The sequence below is a fragment of the Pseudorca crassidens genome, chromosome 1 (assembly GCF_039906515.1).
Source record: "Pseudorca crassidens isolate mPseCra1 chromosome 1, mPseCra1.hap1, whole genome shotgun sequence".
NCBI lineage: Eukaryota > Metazoa > Chordata > Mammalia > Artiodactyla > Delphinidae > Pseudorca > Pseudorca crassidens.
Window position 1 is genome coordinate 185,175,280 of NC_090296.1, and position 19,571 is coordinate 185,194,850.

Consider the following 19,571-nt stretch of genomic DNA (forward strand, 5'->3'; position numbering starts at 1 on the left):
TTTAAGATCAAGAACAAGACAGGGATGCCAAGTCTTACCACTTTTATTCAACATAGTATGGAAAGTCCTAGCCAAAGCAAGTAGACAAGAAATAAAATGCATGCAAACTGGAAAATGCATGCAAACATGTAAAACTGTCACTTTTTGCAGATGATATATGATATAATATATAGAAAACCCTAAAGCCTCCACCAAAAGACTGTTAGCACTAGTAAATTCAGTAAAGTTTCAGGAAACAAAATCAATCAAAACAATCTGTTGTGTGGTTTTTTTTTTTTTTTTTTTGCAGTACGCGGGCCTCTCACTGTTGCAGCCTCTCCCGTTGTGGAGCACAGACTCCGGACGAGCAGGCTCAGCGGCCATGGCTCACGGGCCCAGCCGCTCTGCGGCATGTGGGATCTTCCCGGACAGGGGCACGGACCCGTGTCCCCTGCATCGGCAGGCAGACTCTCAACCACTGTGCCACCAGGGAAGCCCTGTTGTGTTTTTATGCACTAGTAATGAACTCTCACAAAAAGAAATTAAGAAAACAATCCCATTTACAAAAAAATAAAATACCTAGGAATAAATTTAACCAAGGAGGTGAAAGATCTGTATACTGAAAACCGTAAGACATTAATGAAAGAAACTGAAGAAGACACAAAAAAATGGAGAGACAGTCTGTGCTCATGGATTGGAAGAATATGTTAAAATGTCCATACTACCCAAAGCAATCTACAGATTCAATACAGTTCAATGGTATTTTTCACAGAAACAGAAAAACAATCCTAAAATTAGAGTGGAACCACAAAGGACCCCCAATAGCCAAAGCAATCTTGAGAAAGAAGTACAAAACTGGAGCAAAGTACAAAACTGCTCCCTGATTTCAAATTATATTACACACCTACAGTAATCAAAACAGTATAGTATGAGACAACCTACTGAATGGGAGAAATGCAAATGATATTACTGATAAGAGATTAATATCCAATACATATAAATAGCTCATAAAACTCAACATCAAGAAAACAACCCAAGGGCTTCCCTGGTGGCACAGTGGTTAAGAGTCTGCCTGCCGATGCAGGGGACATGGGTTCGTGCCCCGGTCCGGGAGGATCCCACATGCTGCGGAGCGGCTGAGCTCGTGAGCCATGGCCGCTGAGCCTGCACGTCCGGAGCCTGTGTTCCGCAACGGGAGAGGCCACAGCAGTGAGAGGCCCGTGTACCGCAAAAACAAAACCAAAAACAAACAACCCGATTAAAAAATGGGGCAGAAGAACTGAACAGACATTTTTCCAGAGGAAATGCAGATTTTTCATATGCAGGCCAAGAGGCATATGAAAAGATGATCAACATAACTAATCATCAGGGAAATGCAAATGAAAACCACAATGAGATATCACCTAACACCTGTCAGAATGGCTATCATCAAAAAGAACACAAATAACAAATGTTGGTGAGTGTGTGGAGAAAAGGGAACCCACATACAGTGCTGGTGGGAATGTAAACTGATGCAGCCACTGTGGAAAGCAGTATGGGGGGTTTTCAAAAAATTAAAAATAGAACTACCATATGACCCAGCAATTCCACTCCTGGGTACACATCTGAAAAAGACAAAAACACTAATTCGAAAGCTACCTGCACCTCAATGTTCAGAGCAGCATTATTTACAATTGCCAAGATATGGAAACAAACTAAGTGCCCGTCAACAGATGAATAAAGATGTGGTATATCTATACCATGAAATACTACTCAGCTATAAAAAAAGAATGAAATTTTGCCATTTGCAGCAACATGGATGGATTTGAAGGATATTATGCTAAACGAACTAAGTCAAAGACAAATACTATATGATATCACTTATATGTGGAATCTAAAAGACACACCAAACTAGTGAATAAAACAAAAAAGAAGCAGACTCGCAGATATGGAGAATAAACTAGTGGTTACCAGTGGGGGAGTGGGCGGGCGGCAATAAAAGGGTGGGGGAGAGGGAGGCACACACTCCTGGGGGCAAGACAGGCTCGAGGATGTACTGCACAACGTAAGGAACCCAGCCAATATTGTGTAGTAACCGTAAATGGAAAAAACGAATGAAAAATTGTATGAAAAATAAAAAATAAATGGCCACCCCACCACCACCAAACAGTATGATACTGGCATAAAGTCAGATTATATGATCAATGGAAGAGAATAGAGATCACAGAAATAAACTCATTCATATACGGTCAATTGATTTATGACAAAGGAGCCAAGAATATACAATGGGGAAAGGACAGTCTCTTCAATAAATGGTGCTGAGAAAACTGGACAGGCATACGCAAAAGAATGAAACTGGACCACTATCTTACACCATACATAAAACTTAACCCAAAACAGATTAAAGACTTGAATGTAAGACCTGAAACCATAAAACTCCTGGAAGACAACATAGGCAGTAAGCTCCATGACATCCCAGATTTGATCCACTGTTAAAAATCCACCAATTTTTCTCATTTCCTTTAGGAAGAAATCCAAGTTCCTATGCAAGGCATTTAAAGACTGGGTATCTGGCCCCTGCCTACCTCTCCACTTTTATTTCATCTTAATCTCTGCCTCCTATCCTAATGCTTCAGACATCTGAAACTACTGGCTGAACATGGAGGATGTTTCATATCACTGTGCCTTTTTGAATATTTTCCCTATGCTTAGAATACACTATTCTGCATTTTCTATCTAATAACTACTCCTACATTAAGAATAAGTTTCCTCTGTGAAGCCTTTCTAACTCCCAAGACACTGAAGTACTCCCTCTGCTATGCTTCCTCCATAACTATATACACTTTTATAAAAATTATTGCATTATATTGTGATGGCCTCTTTATATAACTGTTTCTTTGTATGGATTATAATCTCCTAAGGCTTAGGGACTATGCCTTTCCTGCATATATTCTCAATGCCTGGAGCACATTATTAAGTCAGTGAATAATTACTGAGTGAGTATTTTGGGAAAAAGTTGAAAAACCCAAAGGAAAAATAGAGGCGAAGCATACCAGGCCCCTTTGGAGGTAGGACAATAAATTCTATATGTATTATTAGAAGTGGATAACGCATACATGAGTGGAAAATGACAATAATTACGTATTTCTCTAGGATTGGTGATACTCAAAATGTAGATCTCTTGCTTAGTAAAGTTAGAATTCCACCAGAGACATTTTCATGTCTTAAGGGACATTTTAATTTATAGATTTATAGCTATTAACATTAAATGTGACCTCAAGGACCAACTGTTCTGTCTACAGGCAGAAATTTTTCTGCATTATCCTATTTGAGAAAAAATAACTGAAACAAAAGAAACCGAAGGGATTTTTAAAAAATCAGGACGTATGATAAAAGGATGTATTGGTAAATAGTACGGGGGAAGCTGGAAATTTGTAGTACTCTTTCCATGTTGTTCAACTATAATGCATCCAGTATTTGTCAAAGGTCATATTATTCAACAGAATGACACCTGATTCTTAGTTTAGTAACTGGAATCATGTATATACACTGGAATCTAACTAGCTTTCTTAAAGGGTAACACTTTTAGTAGTTACATTCCCTTAAAACAGCCTCATTTCAATGGTTTATCTATATGCTGTAATATTTAATAATATTTTAGAATTACAAGGGGTCACAGAGACAACCTAGCCCAACACCCTCTTTTTAAGATAGAAGAAACTGAAGCCTACAGAAGCCGAAAAGGCTTCTTCAGGTTCACTGGGCAATCAGCGATGGAGTTGGGATAAGATCTCAGGTTTCCCAATTTTAGCCCAGTAATCCATTCTGAGTTTTTAAAATTACAAATAAAAGTGTTAAGTTATCGCTGACAGTGAGCATATATATTGTATCATGCAATATCATAAAAACATATTTAGCCAAACTGCTGAAAGTGGGATACCTTTTAAATATTTCTACAAAATTAAGGTAGGATCATAATTTTAGACAGCATCACAGTCAGGACAATACTTGCAAATTCTTTTAATTAGTATAAATGTCATAATTTCCTTTCCAGTTTTATGTCATCTGATAGCAAAGTCCTAGTGTGAAAGGAAAATAAAAATAGAGTCAGTATGGCTCAGATAGCTCTCTTAAATGGAGCTGGGAGGCCATTAAGGAAGTATGACTTATGCAAGTCTCAGCCTGGATGGAATCTGACCTTTGGACCTGATGAAGTCATCCGGAACACCTGCCAGAAACTCAAGATACTTATAGGACCCTTACCCTAAAATAACTTGTGACAGTCTATCTACTTATCAGACCCCTACCCTAAAACAACTTGTGATCCCGGGACTTCCCTGGTGGTGCAGTGGTTAAGAATCTGCCTGTCAATGCAGGGGACCCGGGTTCGATCCCTGGTCCAGGAAGATCCCACATGCTGCAGAGCAACTAAGCCCATGCACCACAACTACTGAGCCCTCGTGCCACAACTACTGAAGCTCACACTCCTAGAGCCCATGCTCTGCAACAAGAGAAGCCACCGCAATGACAAGCCCATGCACTGCAAGTAAGAGTAGCCCCTGCTTGCCGCAACTAGAGAAAGCCCGGGCGCAGCAATGAAGACCCAACAACGCAGCCAAAAAAATAAAATAATATAAAAAAATAAATAAAAACAAACTTGTGATCTCTTAAGGACAAATACTGTCTGACTCAGGTCAGAGTCAATCATAATTCTCACCAGGCAACTTTCAACACCCTCTGGCTTTTTGTTTTAATAAGCCCCTGACTCTTTTCCTCGGAACATTCTTTCAGAGTTACCAGAATCTGTGTCTCTTGATTTGTGATCCTTAAGACCCCAAATAAACACTTTTCTTATTTGCAGCCTCCTGCATTATTTTTTGGTTGACACTAGACACATACTAAGTACTCAGAAAACACTTGTTAAATTGACTGAAAGAATACCATAGGATAGTCTCGAGCATTAACCACTAACAAGGGAAGGCCTACGTAATTTGCAGAAGAGGGATACAGACAAGAATACAGCTAGGAAAAATAGGAATAGTTTATAAAATCATAGTAAGTTTTAAAAATATGTGTTATTTAGGTCTTTACTCATCTCTGCAAATTCAAGGAGACTTGAACTGACATCTAGAAAACCACAAACAAACCTATTAGAGCTTTTTAAGTGAAAATAAGAACTTAGATGAAGTGTGCACTGAAGAGCTGCTTCTTTGTGAAGGCTTTAAATTTTCGTGTTTTATCCAGATTTCCTTATGACCAGTGGTATATGTCTGTAAGGTGGTTCCCAGGATAAGGGAAATGGATGTGAAAAGTATAAAAACCAATCTCACACCAGGATCAAGTCATAAATGATACCTTCATACCCATACGTGTGCCACCATATATTTAAGTGCACTTTTAGATGGGGTAGTTTTAATTAGAATTTTTTATTGAAGTATCATTGATCTACAATGTTGTGTTAGTTTCAGGTACAGAGCACAGTGATTCAGTTATATATATACACATACATATATATGCACGTATGTACATATATATTCTTTTTAGATTCTTTTCCCATTTTTTCTTAACAGTTGTGATTTTTCTCTCACTGATGTGTATTTTCCTTACTCTCAAGAGAAAGCTATTCAACTGTCATATTTTCTTCATTCCTTATTCAGTCTTAAAAATTTATGGCTTCTGATATGCTTTCCACTTACATATAGACAATACCAGTCAACAGTATTTTTAGTTTGAACAATAATAATACATCAAGTACTCTGTCCTTCCTTCATGTGTTTCCATACTTGAGAATAAAAATTAGACATAATAAATGTACCAGTAAATGAAAAGGTATGGAAAACTCCTTGATTACCTGAGCATACCTACCACTGTGCCTGACACATAGCAGGCTTATAATAATTATGTTGAATGAATGGCTGACTGACTAGCTGAGTGAATGTCGGAAATAAAGATTCCGGCCATTTTGACAGTGGCTGGAATTTGGCACTCAACAGTTCTTGCACGTAACCAAGCAGACTAGACTCGCTTTGCTAAGGGAGGGAAGAGTCAAGCTTCCGTTCAAAAGACAGTAATACTAAGAGCCGTTGGTACAGCCTTACACCAAAAACTAGGCTGGGGAGAAGAGAATGGGAGGAGCAACAGCTGGACAAGGGCTTTGGAGGCTTTCTTCTCACTGCTCGGTGCAGCTAAGTGTTCCAGTTCCACAGACATTATAGGTCCGTAACACTACCTGAGTAAGAGATTATTCAAATCTTTCGGGAAAGATCTGGCACCACACGATGGTAAATCAGATAAAGTTACCATCATTTGAAGTGAGGCTGTAAGTTAAGGACATATATTAAGGCCAATAATATTTAATAAATGTTAGCCGTGGGTTACTGAATTTCCAAACAGCCCTCCAGAGGGAGGTGAGGGTGAGGGAAGTCTGCTGTCTGCTTCCTACCAGCCTGGGCCACCATGCTGCTCCCCTCCAGCTTCCGCTTCCCACCCAGCTCCCAGGAGTGTCACAAACCTGCCCTTACTCATGGTTTCTATTGTGGTAAAATATACATAACATACGTTATGTCCCTATGGATTTGCTTACTTTGGATATTTTATATAAATGGAATCATACAATATGTGACCTTTAGTTTCTGGCTCATTTACTTATAATGTTTCAGTATTCATCCACATTGTGACATGTGTCAGTCCTTTTTATGGCTGAGTAATATTCCATTGTACATTTAGACCACATTTGTTTATCCATTAATTGATGGACATTTGGGCTGTTTCCACCTTTTGGCTATTGTGAATGGTGCTGCTATGAACATGCACATGCATGTATTTATTTGAGCTCTTGGTTTCAACTCCCTTGAGTATATACCTATGAATGGAAGGGCCGGATCATACCGTAACTCTATGCTTAACTTTTTGAGGACCCACCAACCTGTTTTGCACAGCAGCTGAACCATTTTACATACTTTCCAGTAATTTATGAGGATTTCATTTTCTCCATATCCTTGCCAACATTTGTTATTTTCATTTTCCCCTCTTTTTCATACGGCCATGCTTACAGGGTGTGAGTGGTATCTCACTGTGATTTTGATTTGCATTTCCCTAATGATTAATGATGTTGAGCATCGTTTCACATGCTTATTGGCCATCAGTATATCTCCTCTGCCCATCTTTGAATTGGGCTGTTTTTTGTTGTTGCTGAGTTTTAGGAGTCCTTTATATATTCTGTGTATTAATCTCTTATCAGATATATGATTTGCAAATATTTTCTCCCATTCTGTTCCATCTTCACTCTTGATAGTGTCCTTTGATATACAGAAGTTTCTAATTTTGATAAGTCCAATTTATCTATATTTTCTTTTGTTGTTGTGCTTTTGGTGTCACATCCAAGAAATCTTGCCAAATTCAATACCATAAAGCTTTCCCCATGTTTTCTTCTAAGAGTTTCATAGTTTTAGCTCTTGCATTTATGTCTTTGATCCATTTTGAGTTGGTTTTTCTATATGGTGTAAAACAAAGGTCCAACTTCATTCTTTTCAATATGGATATCCAGTTTTCCCAACACCATTTGTGGAAAGACTGTCCTTTCTCCATTGGACAGTCCTGGCACTCTTGTTGAAAATCATTTGACATATATGCGAGGGATATTTTTTTTACTCTATTCTATTCCATTGATATATATGTCTGTCTTTATGGCAGTCCCACACTGTTTTTTTTTTTTTTTTTATGCTGTACGCGGGCCTCTCACTGTTGTGGCCTCCCCCGCTGTGGAGCACAGGCTCCGGACGCGCAGGCTCAGCGGCCATGGCTCACGGGCCCAGCCGCTCCGCGGCACGTGGGATCTTCCCGGACCGGGGCACAAACCCGTGTCCCCTGCATCGGCAGGCGGGCTCTCAACCACTGCGCCACCAGGGAAGCCCCCCACACTGTTTTGATTACTATAGTTTTGTAGTAAGTTTTGAAATCAGGAAATATGAGTCCTCCAATTTAGTTATTTTCGAGATTGTTTCGGCTATTTGGAGTCCCTTGAGATTCCATTCTGATGGGGATGCACTGAACCTGTAGATTGCTTTGAGTAGTATTCACGTCTAACAGTAGCAAGCCTTCCAATCCATGAACACAAGATGCCTCTCAATTTATTTTTCTTTAGTTTCTTTCACCAATGATTTGTAGTTTTCAGTGTACTTCATTCATCTTTAAAATGAAGCTCAAAGCCACTTTGTCCAGTCAGTACCACTTGCTTACTGGAGGTCACAGTCTCCTCCCTCCCCCACCGTCTGCCTTGGGTTTACATAAATTGTAATGAGATATGCTTTTTCCCATTTGACACTAAGTTTTCAAGATTTACCTGTATTGATACATACAGTTCTAGTTCATTTGTTTAAACTGCTATGTAGTATTAGTTCCTAGGGCTGCCATAAAACATTACACTACAAGCTGGGTGGCTTAAACATTTATTCCCTCATAGTTCAGGAGGCTAGCAGTCCAAAGTCAAGGTGTTGGTAAGGTTGGTTCTTTCTGGAGGCTCTGTGGGAGAATCCGTTCCACACCTCTCTCCAGCTTCTGGTGGTCGCCAGTAATCTCGGTGTTCCTTGGCTCGTACCTGTATCACTCCAATCTCTCCTGTGTGTTTCTGTGTATCTTCACCTTTTATAAGGACAGCAGTTATTGGATTCAGGGCCTGTCTTAATCCAGTACGACCTCATATTAACTAAGACCCTCTTCCTGAATAAGATCATATCCTGAAGTTCTGGGTAGACATGAATAGTGCCCTTTTTGGGAGGGTACTATTCACTATACATTAAATGACTATAATATGTAATTCATTTATCTATTCATTCCCCTTGTTGATGGACATTTAGGTTGTTTCCAATTCTTCACTATTAGAATGCTGCAATGAATATCTTTTTTTCTTTCATAATTGAGATTTTATTGGTTGCTTTGAGGATCAGTACACAGACATTTCAATTTGTACACAATTCTCAACATACGTACCAAAAATCTAAAAAATCATGTAGTTGTGATTCTTTTCTGAACAGTTATTCCAGTGACTTTCCAGCTTAAAATTTGGAGGCAAATTTTCCTTCACAGGATATCAAGTACCAATATCTTCAAATATTGATATGCTGTTACATCGTAAGTGCCACTAATTCGCAATTTAATATCATATACACTACATACTCAAATTGTCAATCGTTCACAGCGCATTAACAGTTACTAGAAGAACTGGACTACCACGACCAAAGATGTTAACAGAGTGCACAAAATTCTGCCCAGGAGAGCCAAGATCAAGGGGTGAGTGGTTTGCTTTAGGTAACAATTCTACCAAAAACAACGTGGGAAGAGTAGTAATTTAAAGTGTTTAAGACATTAAATGCACAACTGACTATGCTTTGTATTATAGGATATAAAAGCTACCCCACCATCTGTGGAATGTTAAGCTCACACCCAAGACAATCAAAGCCTCCCATATTCAATATCCCACTATTTTCTGGTTGTACCAAAAAATAAACAACCAGCAAGTGATATCACCTCTTAAAAAAAAGCATTTACACTTAAAAAATGGGATGAGGTGGGATTCCCTCCTTTTTAAAAATGTTTCTAGAACCACTAAAAAACTTGCATTTACAAAATAGTTGACAAAAATATTCCTCTGGATTGTACAAGAAGGGAGACAGGGACCAGTGATAGGACCAGGTGCGTGGTATTAATCAGACTTGGCTTCTTTCTCTCCTGCTTCATCAGAGGCTGGGCTCTCCTGGTTTTTAGTTTCTCCATTTTCTGCAGGTAAGTCTTCTTTAGTCTCTTGGTTAGCCACTTCAGCCTGTTTTCCCTTTGCTCCCCTTTTCCCTTTTATCTGCACTTTTTTGTCTGAAGATTTATCCTTTCCTGCCGCCTTTTTTGGCTTCGTTTCCACTTTTGCAGGAGTCGGTGTAGCTGACAACCTCACCCATCTCCTCTTGGGCTCCTCCTTCGCTGCCCCCTCCTTGGAGCTGACCTTCCTCTTGGGCATCGTGGCGGCGGGGCTGGCGCCTGCCGGGTACCTATGGGCCGCGGCACGCCAAGAGCCTTCGCAAAGCTGGGCTGCCTGGCCGCTGCTGCTCCTCCCGCCAATGAATATCCTTTAAATGACTCTTTACCTACTTGTGTGTTTACTGATTCCTGACAATAGAATGTGGGTATCTTCAAATTTGCAATTAGGTATCACTAAACTTTTCTCCAAAGTAATTGTATTAATTCACTTTCCCATCAAAAGCAATGGAGATTTGGGACTTCCCTGGTGGTCCAGTGGTAGAGAATCCACCTTCCAATGCAGGGGACACGGGTTCAATCCCCAGTCAGGGAACTAAGATCCCACATGCTGACGGGCAACTAAGCCCACGCGCCACAACTACTGAGCTCGCGCCCAACAACTAGAGAACCCACATGCCACAAACTACAGATCCCACACGCCCTGGAACCTGCGCACCACAACTAGAGAGAGAAAACCCGCACGCCACAACTAGAGAGAAACCCCAGCGCCAAAATGAAGAGACCGTGCGCCACAACAAAAGATCCCGAATGCCTCAATGAAGATCCAATGTGCCGCAATTAAGACCCAACGCAGCCAAGAAGCAAATAAAAAAAATATTTTTTAAAAAGCAATGGAAATTTCCCATGTTTCCTCCACATAGTTGGCAACATCTAAATTTTTTTTTTTTTTTTTTGCAGTACGCAGGCCTCTCACTGCTGTGGCCTCTCCCATTGCAGAGCACAGGCTCCGGACGTGCAGGCTCAGGGGCCATGGCTCACGGGCCCAGCCGCTCCGCGGCATGTGGGATCTTCCCAGACCGGGGCACGAACCCGTGTCCCCTTTATCAGCAGGCGGACTCTCATCCACTGTGCCACCAGGGAAGCCCGGCAACATCTAAATTTTAACTTTGCCAGATGTATTAGCTTGTTATTACAAAACAAACAACTGAAAATCTCAGTATATAAAACAACAGGCATTTATTTATCACATGAGTCTGTGGGACACTCAGAGATGGCTGATCTAGGCTGGGCTAGCCCCGGCGGATTGCCTATATTACATGTTTCCAAGTTGGTATTACTATCATACTCATTTAACAGAGCAGAAACTTTTAAAGCAAACCTCAGGGATTAGAAAATGACTTTTTAAAACTCAATACCTAACATTTTTAGGAAATTTTTGTATCTACGTTCGTATGTAACAGTGATCTCTTCCTTTTCATAATACATATTTAATTTTGAAATTAAGATTTACATTAGCCTCATAAAAGAACTTGGGGAGATTTTCCTCTACAAATATTAGAATACCTATATAAGACAGAGGTTATCTGGTCCTTGAAGGTGTGGTATTTGTGCATTTTTTTGCCATGTAAATTTAGGTTATGTTGTTAGATGCATAAAGATTATAAAGGTCAGAGTTCTGAATTTTTCTTTCTCTTTACTTGCCATCTTTCAGTGACACTGTGTTTTAGATGTTTCTCTAATAACACGTGGCCACATTTTGTATTAGTTTTTCAATTTGAGAATACTACTTTCATGTATTGTGATTACTGAAATATTTGGATTTATTCTTTATCTTATGCTTTTGTATCTTCTTTTATGTATCTTTTATTCTCTCTTTTCCTATATTCTATTTTTCTTACTGTGTTTTTCTCCACCTATTGGTTTGAAAATTGTACATACTATAGTTTTACCCCTATATTTAAAAAATAATCATTGACAAAGTCTAATTAGTATCTCTATCCTCCTCCCACTCAATACAAGGACGCTAAGGATGCTAAAATGTTTCTGATTTCCTTCTCCCATCTTCTAAGTTTTACTGTCATACTGTTTTTAAACCCCTCCAAATTAGTCATCATCATTACAATAATTTCTTTTACAGTCAGTGCTTAAGATTTATCAACATGCTTACTTTTTTCTGAGTTACAACTTTTTCTTGCTGCCCTCTCCTTCCTCCTGTATTCAATTTTCTTCTTGCTGAGGTATACCCTTTATTTGCCTTCAAAGTGAGGGTCTGTCAATGGCAAATTGATAAGTCTTAATTTTCCTGAAAATATCTTTATTTTATTCTCAACTATTACTTTAACAAGGTATAAAATGCTACATTGACAATTATTTTCTCTAAGCAATTTGAAGATATTTTTCTATCTTTTTCTGATACCTTTTGTTTCAGATGGGAAGGTAATTGTTAGTATAACTGGTGTTCTTTAATTTTTGCTCTACAATTGGTTTAAAATTTTCTATTTGCTTTAATGCTGAACAGTTTCTCTATGGTTTGTTTAAATGTGGATTGTTTTTATTTATCCTGTTCAGGATACTGTGCACTTCTTAAATATGAGGACTTGCCTTTCTTGCCAATTCTGGAAAATCTCAACCATTATTTTATGGTAATATTGCATCTCCCATTCGCTTCTTCTAAACTGTCATTAGACAGATATATGCTGTACTTTCTCATTCTATCTCCCATGTCTCCTAAGCATTCTCATATTTTCCTTCCTTATCTCTTGGTTCTGTATTCTGGGTGATTTGACCAGATCATCTTCCAATTCACTAATTCTCATTTCAGTAGTTTAATCCAACCATTAAAGAAAAAAAAAAAATCAATGAACATTTCATTTATAGTTCTTTTTTTTTTCTCTTATCCTGTCATGTTCTTTCATTAAGGTTTTATTCCTTTTCTCTCTTTAATTGTTTATTTTAAAATGATTATTTTTATGGCATCTTTCAGATTAGGTTTCTTATCTCCTGTTCTTAGAAGGACAATTTTCCTCTTTGTTGCATCTGTTGACTATCCTCACAGTTTATATTTATATTGTGAGCACATCTTCACTGAGGTTTTTGATTTTTTAAAAAATACTTCCTTAACAGGAGCTCCCAAAGCCCTAAGTTTTGTGGTAGAGAACAGTTTTTGCATTGGCTTCTGTCAGGGTCCTAAGGGTTTTAATAGCTCTGGACCACTGAATTTTTCTCATTCTTTCACAAAACAGTAGCCCTTTGAGACTAGGCTTTATGCAGGGGGCCCAATTCCAGCTGCCTGTGGACCCAAAGGCACAATTTTTGCTTCAAGTAAGTATTAAAACCCCAGGCACCAAGGCTTATATTCTGTGGTGTCATTTCCTGCTTTTGACTATGGTTTTGAGCTGTTGCTGGCCTTAAAACAAAACTAGATTTCTCTTTTATTCCTTTAATCAAGGCTATGATTATTTTTTTTGTTCGTAACACTTAATCTTATATTGGAAGGGCAGGGCTCATTCATACCAGCTCCATCTTTTATGCTGCTAGAAATCTGCCAAGGGAGCCTTACTGAGGGCTAATCTATATTTACTCTTAAGTTAATAACCTAATATTCACTTTATCCATGTCTATATAACATGTGTAGATACCACAGTTAGTCTATGATTTCTGAGTGCTATGAGGGAATCTAGAATTCACTTGTAAGATATAACAACTAGAAAATAATTTGAAGTAGAGCAGCCAATTATAGAAGCAAAGAAAAACAAAGGTCTAAGGGAAAAACAATACGAAATAGCATGTATAAGCACAAAAGCTCATGTTCTCACAACCTAGATTTCATAAATGCTTTTTATGAAATCTGCCACGTGTGTTTTACCTCTCTGAAACATTCCACTCTCTCACTTCCGATTTTAATCCACCGTAATCTTCTGGCTCTCCTTACCCTGGGAATATTCCTTTGGTGGTTCTGATTTTTCCATATGTCCCCTAGATGTTTTTCCTCTACATGCTTCCCTGGATTTAGGTATCAAATGTACACCAAGGTCTCTAATAGTTACACCTCTAATTTTCACCTCTTAAATTCTACATTATTGGACTTCTCGGGTGATCCAGTGGTAAAGAATCCGCCTTACAATGCAGGGGACTTGGGTTCAATCCCTGGTCGGGAAACTAAGATCCCACGTGCTGCGGGGCAACTAAGCCCGCATGCGACAACTACTGAGCTTGCGCGCCTCAACGAGAGAGCCCGCGTGCCGCAAACTTCAGAGCCCACGCACTCTGGAGCCTGCATGCCACAAACAGAGAGAGAAAACTCGCACGCCACAACTAGAGAGAAACCCGCGAGCCACAACTAGAGAGGAGCCCGAGCGCCGCAACGAAGAGACCACGCGCCACAAAGAGGCCGCGCGCAGCAATGAAAAGGCCACGTGCCGCAACTAAGACCCAATGCAGCCAAAAAAAACCCCAACAATCTACATTATCGCTGAATGTTTCCTTCCACTGGCATCATAAACTTGGCATGTCTCAAACTGATTATATATCTTCCTTTCTCCCAAACTGTCATGTCCTAACTGTGCTCTTTGTTATCTCTGTTAATGGCATCTGCCTCTTCCAACCACCCACTAGGCATTTTTAGTCTCCCAGCACCACCCTTGCTGTATAGCCAATCAATCAGTTGATAAATCTTGAAGATTCAGGAAGATTCACACAGTCTCTCCTCCAGTCTCTACTTTCCCTGCTAGCTACCTAATTCAGGGCTTCATTATCTCTTACTTAGCCTACGGCAATAACTTTCCAGTTAGTCCTTCTCCTCTCTTTGACCTTTTGCATAATTACAGTCAAACATTTCTATGACACAGACTTTAAAATATCACTGCACTACTTACAAAATATGACTTAAACATCTTAATCTCACATTCAAGAACTATGACTTGGCTGCAACCCACTTTTATAAACTTATTTCCCTTCACCATTTCACGCATCCTTTGCAGTTAAACTACATTACTCACTGTGCCTGGTAATATGTTCTGAAGAGTCTCCTCGCAAGAGTGCTTTATATCACGCAAGTTCCTGTCTGTGGAATGTTTCTCCCTACCCCACTTCCAAATCCTTCATAATGCCTTTGTTTTTGTCCTAGGTGGAAGTAATCTTGCCATCTGCTGGACTGTAAAAGTTCTTTAACCTTCTCACAAAGCTGTTACAGTAAACCTCAAAATATGCTTATTTAGGTCTCTGTCTTACCTTTTCAACTGGATAATATAGTGGTAGTGGCTAACAGCATGGATTCTCAAGCTGGTGAAGTAGGTTTGAATCATGGTTTTGTCACTTATTAGCTAACTAATTTGGAAAAAGTTATTTTACCTCTCTGTACCTCAGTTTTCTCCTGTGTAAAATGAAGAAAATAGTGTAGACCACATGGTGTTGCTGTGAGGACTGAGTTATATATAAAGTTCATAGAACAGTATTAGACACATGGTAGCCACTTAATAAATGCTATCTAATATTAAGGACAAAATTGGGCACGTCTTATTTATCATTGTATCACCCATTCACATTATTTCCCACATAGCAGGCAGTCAGCAAGTTTTTTTTTTTAATTGGAAAAAATTATAACCAAGAGAATACTAGGTAGTTCAAGGCACTATACACTCAAATATAAGATTAAGTGGTACAGAAATAGTGCTATAAGAACTCAGATAAGGGAAGTAAGATGAGTAAGAAAATACTCTAGGAAAGAGTGACTCCCCAGTGAAATTGTATTTTAAAAGTTCTAATCAGAGAGAAGCAAACAGGATGAACTGATAGGATAATAGTTAAGAAACTGTTAGCAGTCATGAGGCCATGAGATACTGGACTAGGATGGTTAGCACTGAGGGATTTCAAAGGGAGGGATAGAAACAGAGAGAGAAAACAAAGCCAGAATAAACTGGGTTTATAAAAACAGGAAGAAGTAAAAACAAATAAAAAAACCAACAAACTCAGTTGCATTTCTATACACTAATAACAATCTGAAAAGGAAATTACGAAACAATCCTTTTATAATAGCATCAAAAAGGATAAAATACTTAGGAATTAACCAAAGAGGTGAAAGACATGTACAATAAAAGCTACAAAACATTGCTGAAAGGAATTAAAGACATAAATAAACAGAAAGACATCCCATGTTCATGGACTAAAAGACAATATCATTAGATATGAGTTCTACCCAAAGCAATCTACAGATTCAAAAAAATCTCCACCAAGGGCTTTCCTGGTGGCTCAGTGGTTAAGAATCTACCTCCTGGGATTCCCTGGTGGCGCAGTGGTTGAGAGTCCGCCTGCCGATGCAGGGGACACGGGTTCGTGCCCCGGTCCGGGAGGATCCCACATGCCGTGGAGTGGCTGGGCCCGTGAGCCATGGCTGCTGAGCCTGCGCGTCCGGAGCCTGTGCTCCGCAACGGGAGAGGCCACAACAGTGAGAGGCCCGCATGCCGCAAAAAAAAAAAGAAAAAAAAAAAAAAAAAGAATCCACCTCCCAATGCAGGAGACATGGGTTCAAGCCCTGGTCCGGGAAGATCCCACATGCCATGGAGCAACTAAGCCCGTGCACCACAACTACTGAGCCTGCGCTCTGGAGCCCACAAGCCACAACTACTGAGCCCGCATGCCACAACTACTGAAGCCCATGTGTCTAGAGCCCGTGCTCTGCAACAGGACAAGAAACCACAATGAGAAGCCCGCACACCGCAATGAAAAGTAGCCCTTGCTGGCTGCAACTAGAGAGAGCCTGCGCGCAGCAACGAAGACCCAACACAGCCAAAAATAAAAATAAATAAAAAATAAATAAATTTAGAAAGAAAGAAAGAAAGATATATTCAAAATAGGTAAATCCACAAAATGGATTGGAGACAAAATGAAGATTACTGGTTGCTATAGGCTGGTGGGGACAGGAGTAGGGAATAGGGAGCAACTGCCTAATGGGTACAGAGTTTCCTTTTGGGGTGATGAAGTGTTTTGGTGCTAAACAGAGGTGGTTGTACAACAATGTGAATGTAAATGCTACTGAAGAGTTCACTTTTAAAAGGTTAATTTTATGTTATATGAATTTCTCCTCAATTAAAAAAAATTGTTTAAAAAACCCACATTGGTATACCACCCACTAGAAGAGCTAAAATGAAAAAAAGACATAAATACCAACTGTGGGCAGGGATAAGGAACAACAGGAACTCTCATAAATTTGTGTGTATGCATACATTGGTTATAAATACTTCAGAAAACTGGCAGTAATCTACTAGAGCTGAATCATATGCACACCCTAGCACAATGCCTAGTAGGTGCTCAATAAATGTTTATTGATTGAACTAATGAAGTTCCCACTGTTTTTTTAGGCACTGTGCTAAGATCCTGGGACATAAAAATGAAAAGTCATGGTTCTCTCTCCTAATAAACAGACATTTAAATAATTATAATAACAGTATACAGTTGGCTCTCTGTATCTGTGGGCTTCACATCTGCAGATTCAATCAACTCCGGATTGAAAATAATCAGAAAAAAAATTCTAGAAAGTTCCAAAAGGACAAAACTTGAATTTGCTGCATGCTAGCAACTGTTTACACAGCATTTACATTGTATTTACAACTATTTACATAGCAGTTACATTGTATTAGGTATTATAAGTAATCCAGAGATTAAAGTATACAGAAGGATGTACATAGGTTATATGCAAATACTACACAAATAAAGGGACTTGAGCATCTGTGGATTTGTGTGTCCTGGGGTTGGGAGCGGTGTCCTGGAACCAGTGCCCTCGGAATACTGAGGGGTGACCACATTTACACTGTAGGGGAGCACAGTAGGTGGTTTTAGAGTCAGACAGACCATTTAAGCCCTGGCTCCACTACTGACTAGTTAGCTATGATTACAGGCAAATCTGAACTTTATTTCCGTATCATTTCTGGAATTTCTTTTCTTTCTACTCTCACTCTACAGTTTCAGTCTACTGCTGCTAGAGTCGTCTTTCTAAAACAGAACACATTGGGAATTCCCTGGCAGTCCAGTGGTTAGGACTTGGAGCTTTCACTGCCGGGCCCTGGTTCAATCCCAGGTTGGGGAACTAAGATCCCACAGGCCGCATGGCATGCCAGAAAAAAAAAAAAGAAAAATCAGAGCACATCACCACCTCACTCCTTCCAGCTCAAAATCCAAAGATTCCCTACTACCTAAAATATAAACGTCTTAGTCTGGCATTCAAAAACTTGTGTATTTTGTTACCTACCTGTCCTTCCAGCCTTAGGTCACAGTCTACTCCCACTGTGTTCTGGAAGCCAGACACAATGTTCTGCCATCTCATCTTGAACATGTTTTGAAATGTCTTACCTTTGTGTCTTTGCTCAACATGTCTTTCTTCCAAGAATTCACTCTCCTCTCTACTTTGAGTATCTCCGAGTCATGAGAAAGTGATTTTCATGGTATATTGATAAAGGGTCTTCTACATGTAATTTAGCTTAACCTACAGATTAAGCATGGGAGAGAATAAACTGATCACATTTATGGGAGCAGACTGATCCACACAACAGATGAATAAATTAGCCATCGGGAACACACTCTGGCCTTGTGGGCATTTTACTCAGGCAGAGGAAGTTATTATTTTCTCAATACTAACCATATTGTTGTATCAGAGTTATCTCTTCTTAAAAGAACGACACTGGAAAACTGCTTTTCTGGTCCAGAAAGTTGAATCTAATCCAGTATCAAAATAAATTGGCCCTATCCCTGTGACTCCTAGTGGCAAATATAGTGAGATACTCCCAGGAACTTTAATCTCATGGAAGTAAGATTATCTTTTGAAAGATAAACACACAAAGGATAAGAACATGTAATGGTATTGAGTGATGGAGTGAAATAAATTAGTGGGATCAGTTTAATTCAACAAGTGAATTCAATTAATATTTACCCTATAGACACTACAGGGGATATAAAATTACAAGGGTATGAGCACAACCATCAGGTGGTTTATAGTGGAGGAGAGGAACAATATAAGTGCCCAGGTAATTATAATATAAGAATTATATCTCAGCTTATTCCTAAAAATACGTACTTATATTATTAATAAGACTGGATGCAAGGGAAACAATACAAAGCACAAAAACTAAATTCTATACTACAGTATACAGAAAAAACCCCTTACATTATAAACGGAAGATGAGAAACAAATGTGGATTTTTAAAAACTCTCTCTCCATAGGTATACCTAATTATATTTTAAATATTATCAAAATTTTCCTTTTAGAAAGCATTTAGTATACTATGATTCACCTTCTCTATGATCTCCTTCCCTCTGCCAAAAAAAAAAAAATCTAATTTAAGTGTTTTTTCTATAACATCATAATCCTAAGACAAAAGTGGTTTATTTAGAGATACAGGGAAAGAAAACCAGGAAATAGTATTCAGCTAATCAGTAATATGATGTCGGACTAAAACTAGTAGCATATTAGTTGTCAGGAAGTGGAAAGGATTCTCATATTTCAAAGCAACATCGATGTGATAAGACTCAAGGCAGAAGAGAGCAGGTGGTGTGGTAGCAGTCATTAATTATAAGGTAGCTGGGCTTAACAAAAGACACACTTTAAAGACTTATCAATTATCTTAGCATTCTTCAAATTGACTGTAAACTGTTGCCACTGTAGAAAGTTTCTAAGAAGAAAACAAATTTATAAATAAAAGTTAAAGTCAAATAGCCATCACAAAATAAATGACCGTTTAAAAAAAAGTTTCTCAGCTATCTAGGAAGAAGTCTTAAGACATTATGAAACTAAAGACAGTGTTAGAGAATATTGGTAGAATAACACATGCTGGTAATCACCCACCTGAACCATAAAACCACTAATTCTTTTAGAAAAT

At 39.0% G+C, this 19,571-nt stretch overlaps 1 protein-coding gene and 1 pseudogene across 2 annotated transcripts in view; both read right to left on the reverse strand.

Annotated features, from left to right (window-relative positions):
• DNAJC1 (DnaJ heat shock protein family (Hsp40) member C1) overlaps positions 1–19,571 on the reverse strand; it is a 363,633-nt gene that overhangs the window by 49,686 nt on the left and 294,376 nt on the right. The window lies entirely within an intron of this gene.
• LOC137205076 (non-histone chromosomal protein HMG-14 pseudogene) lies at positions 8,699–10,781 on the reverse strand (annotated as a pseudogene).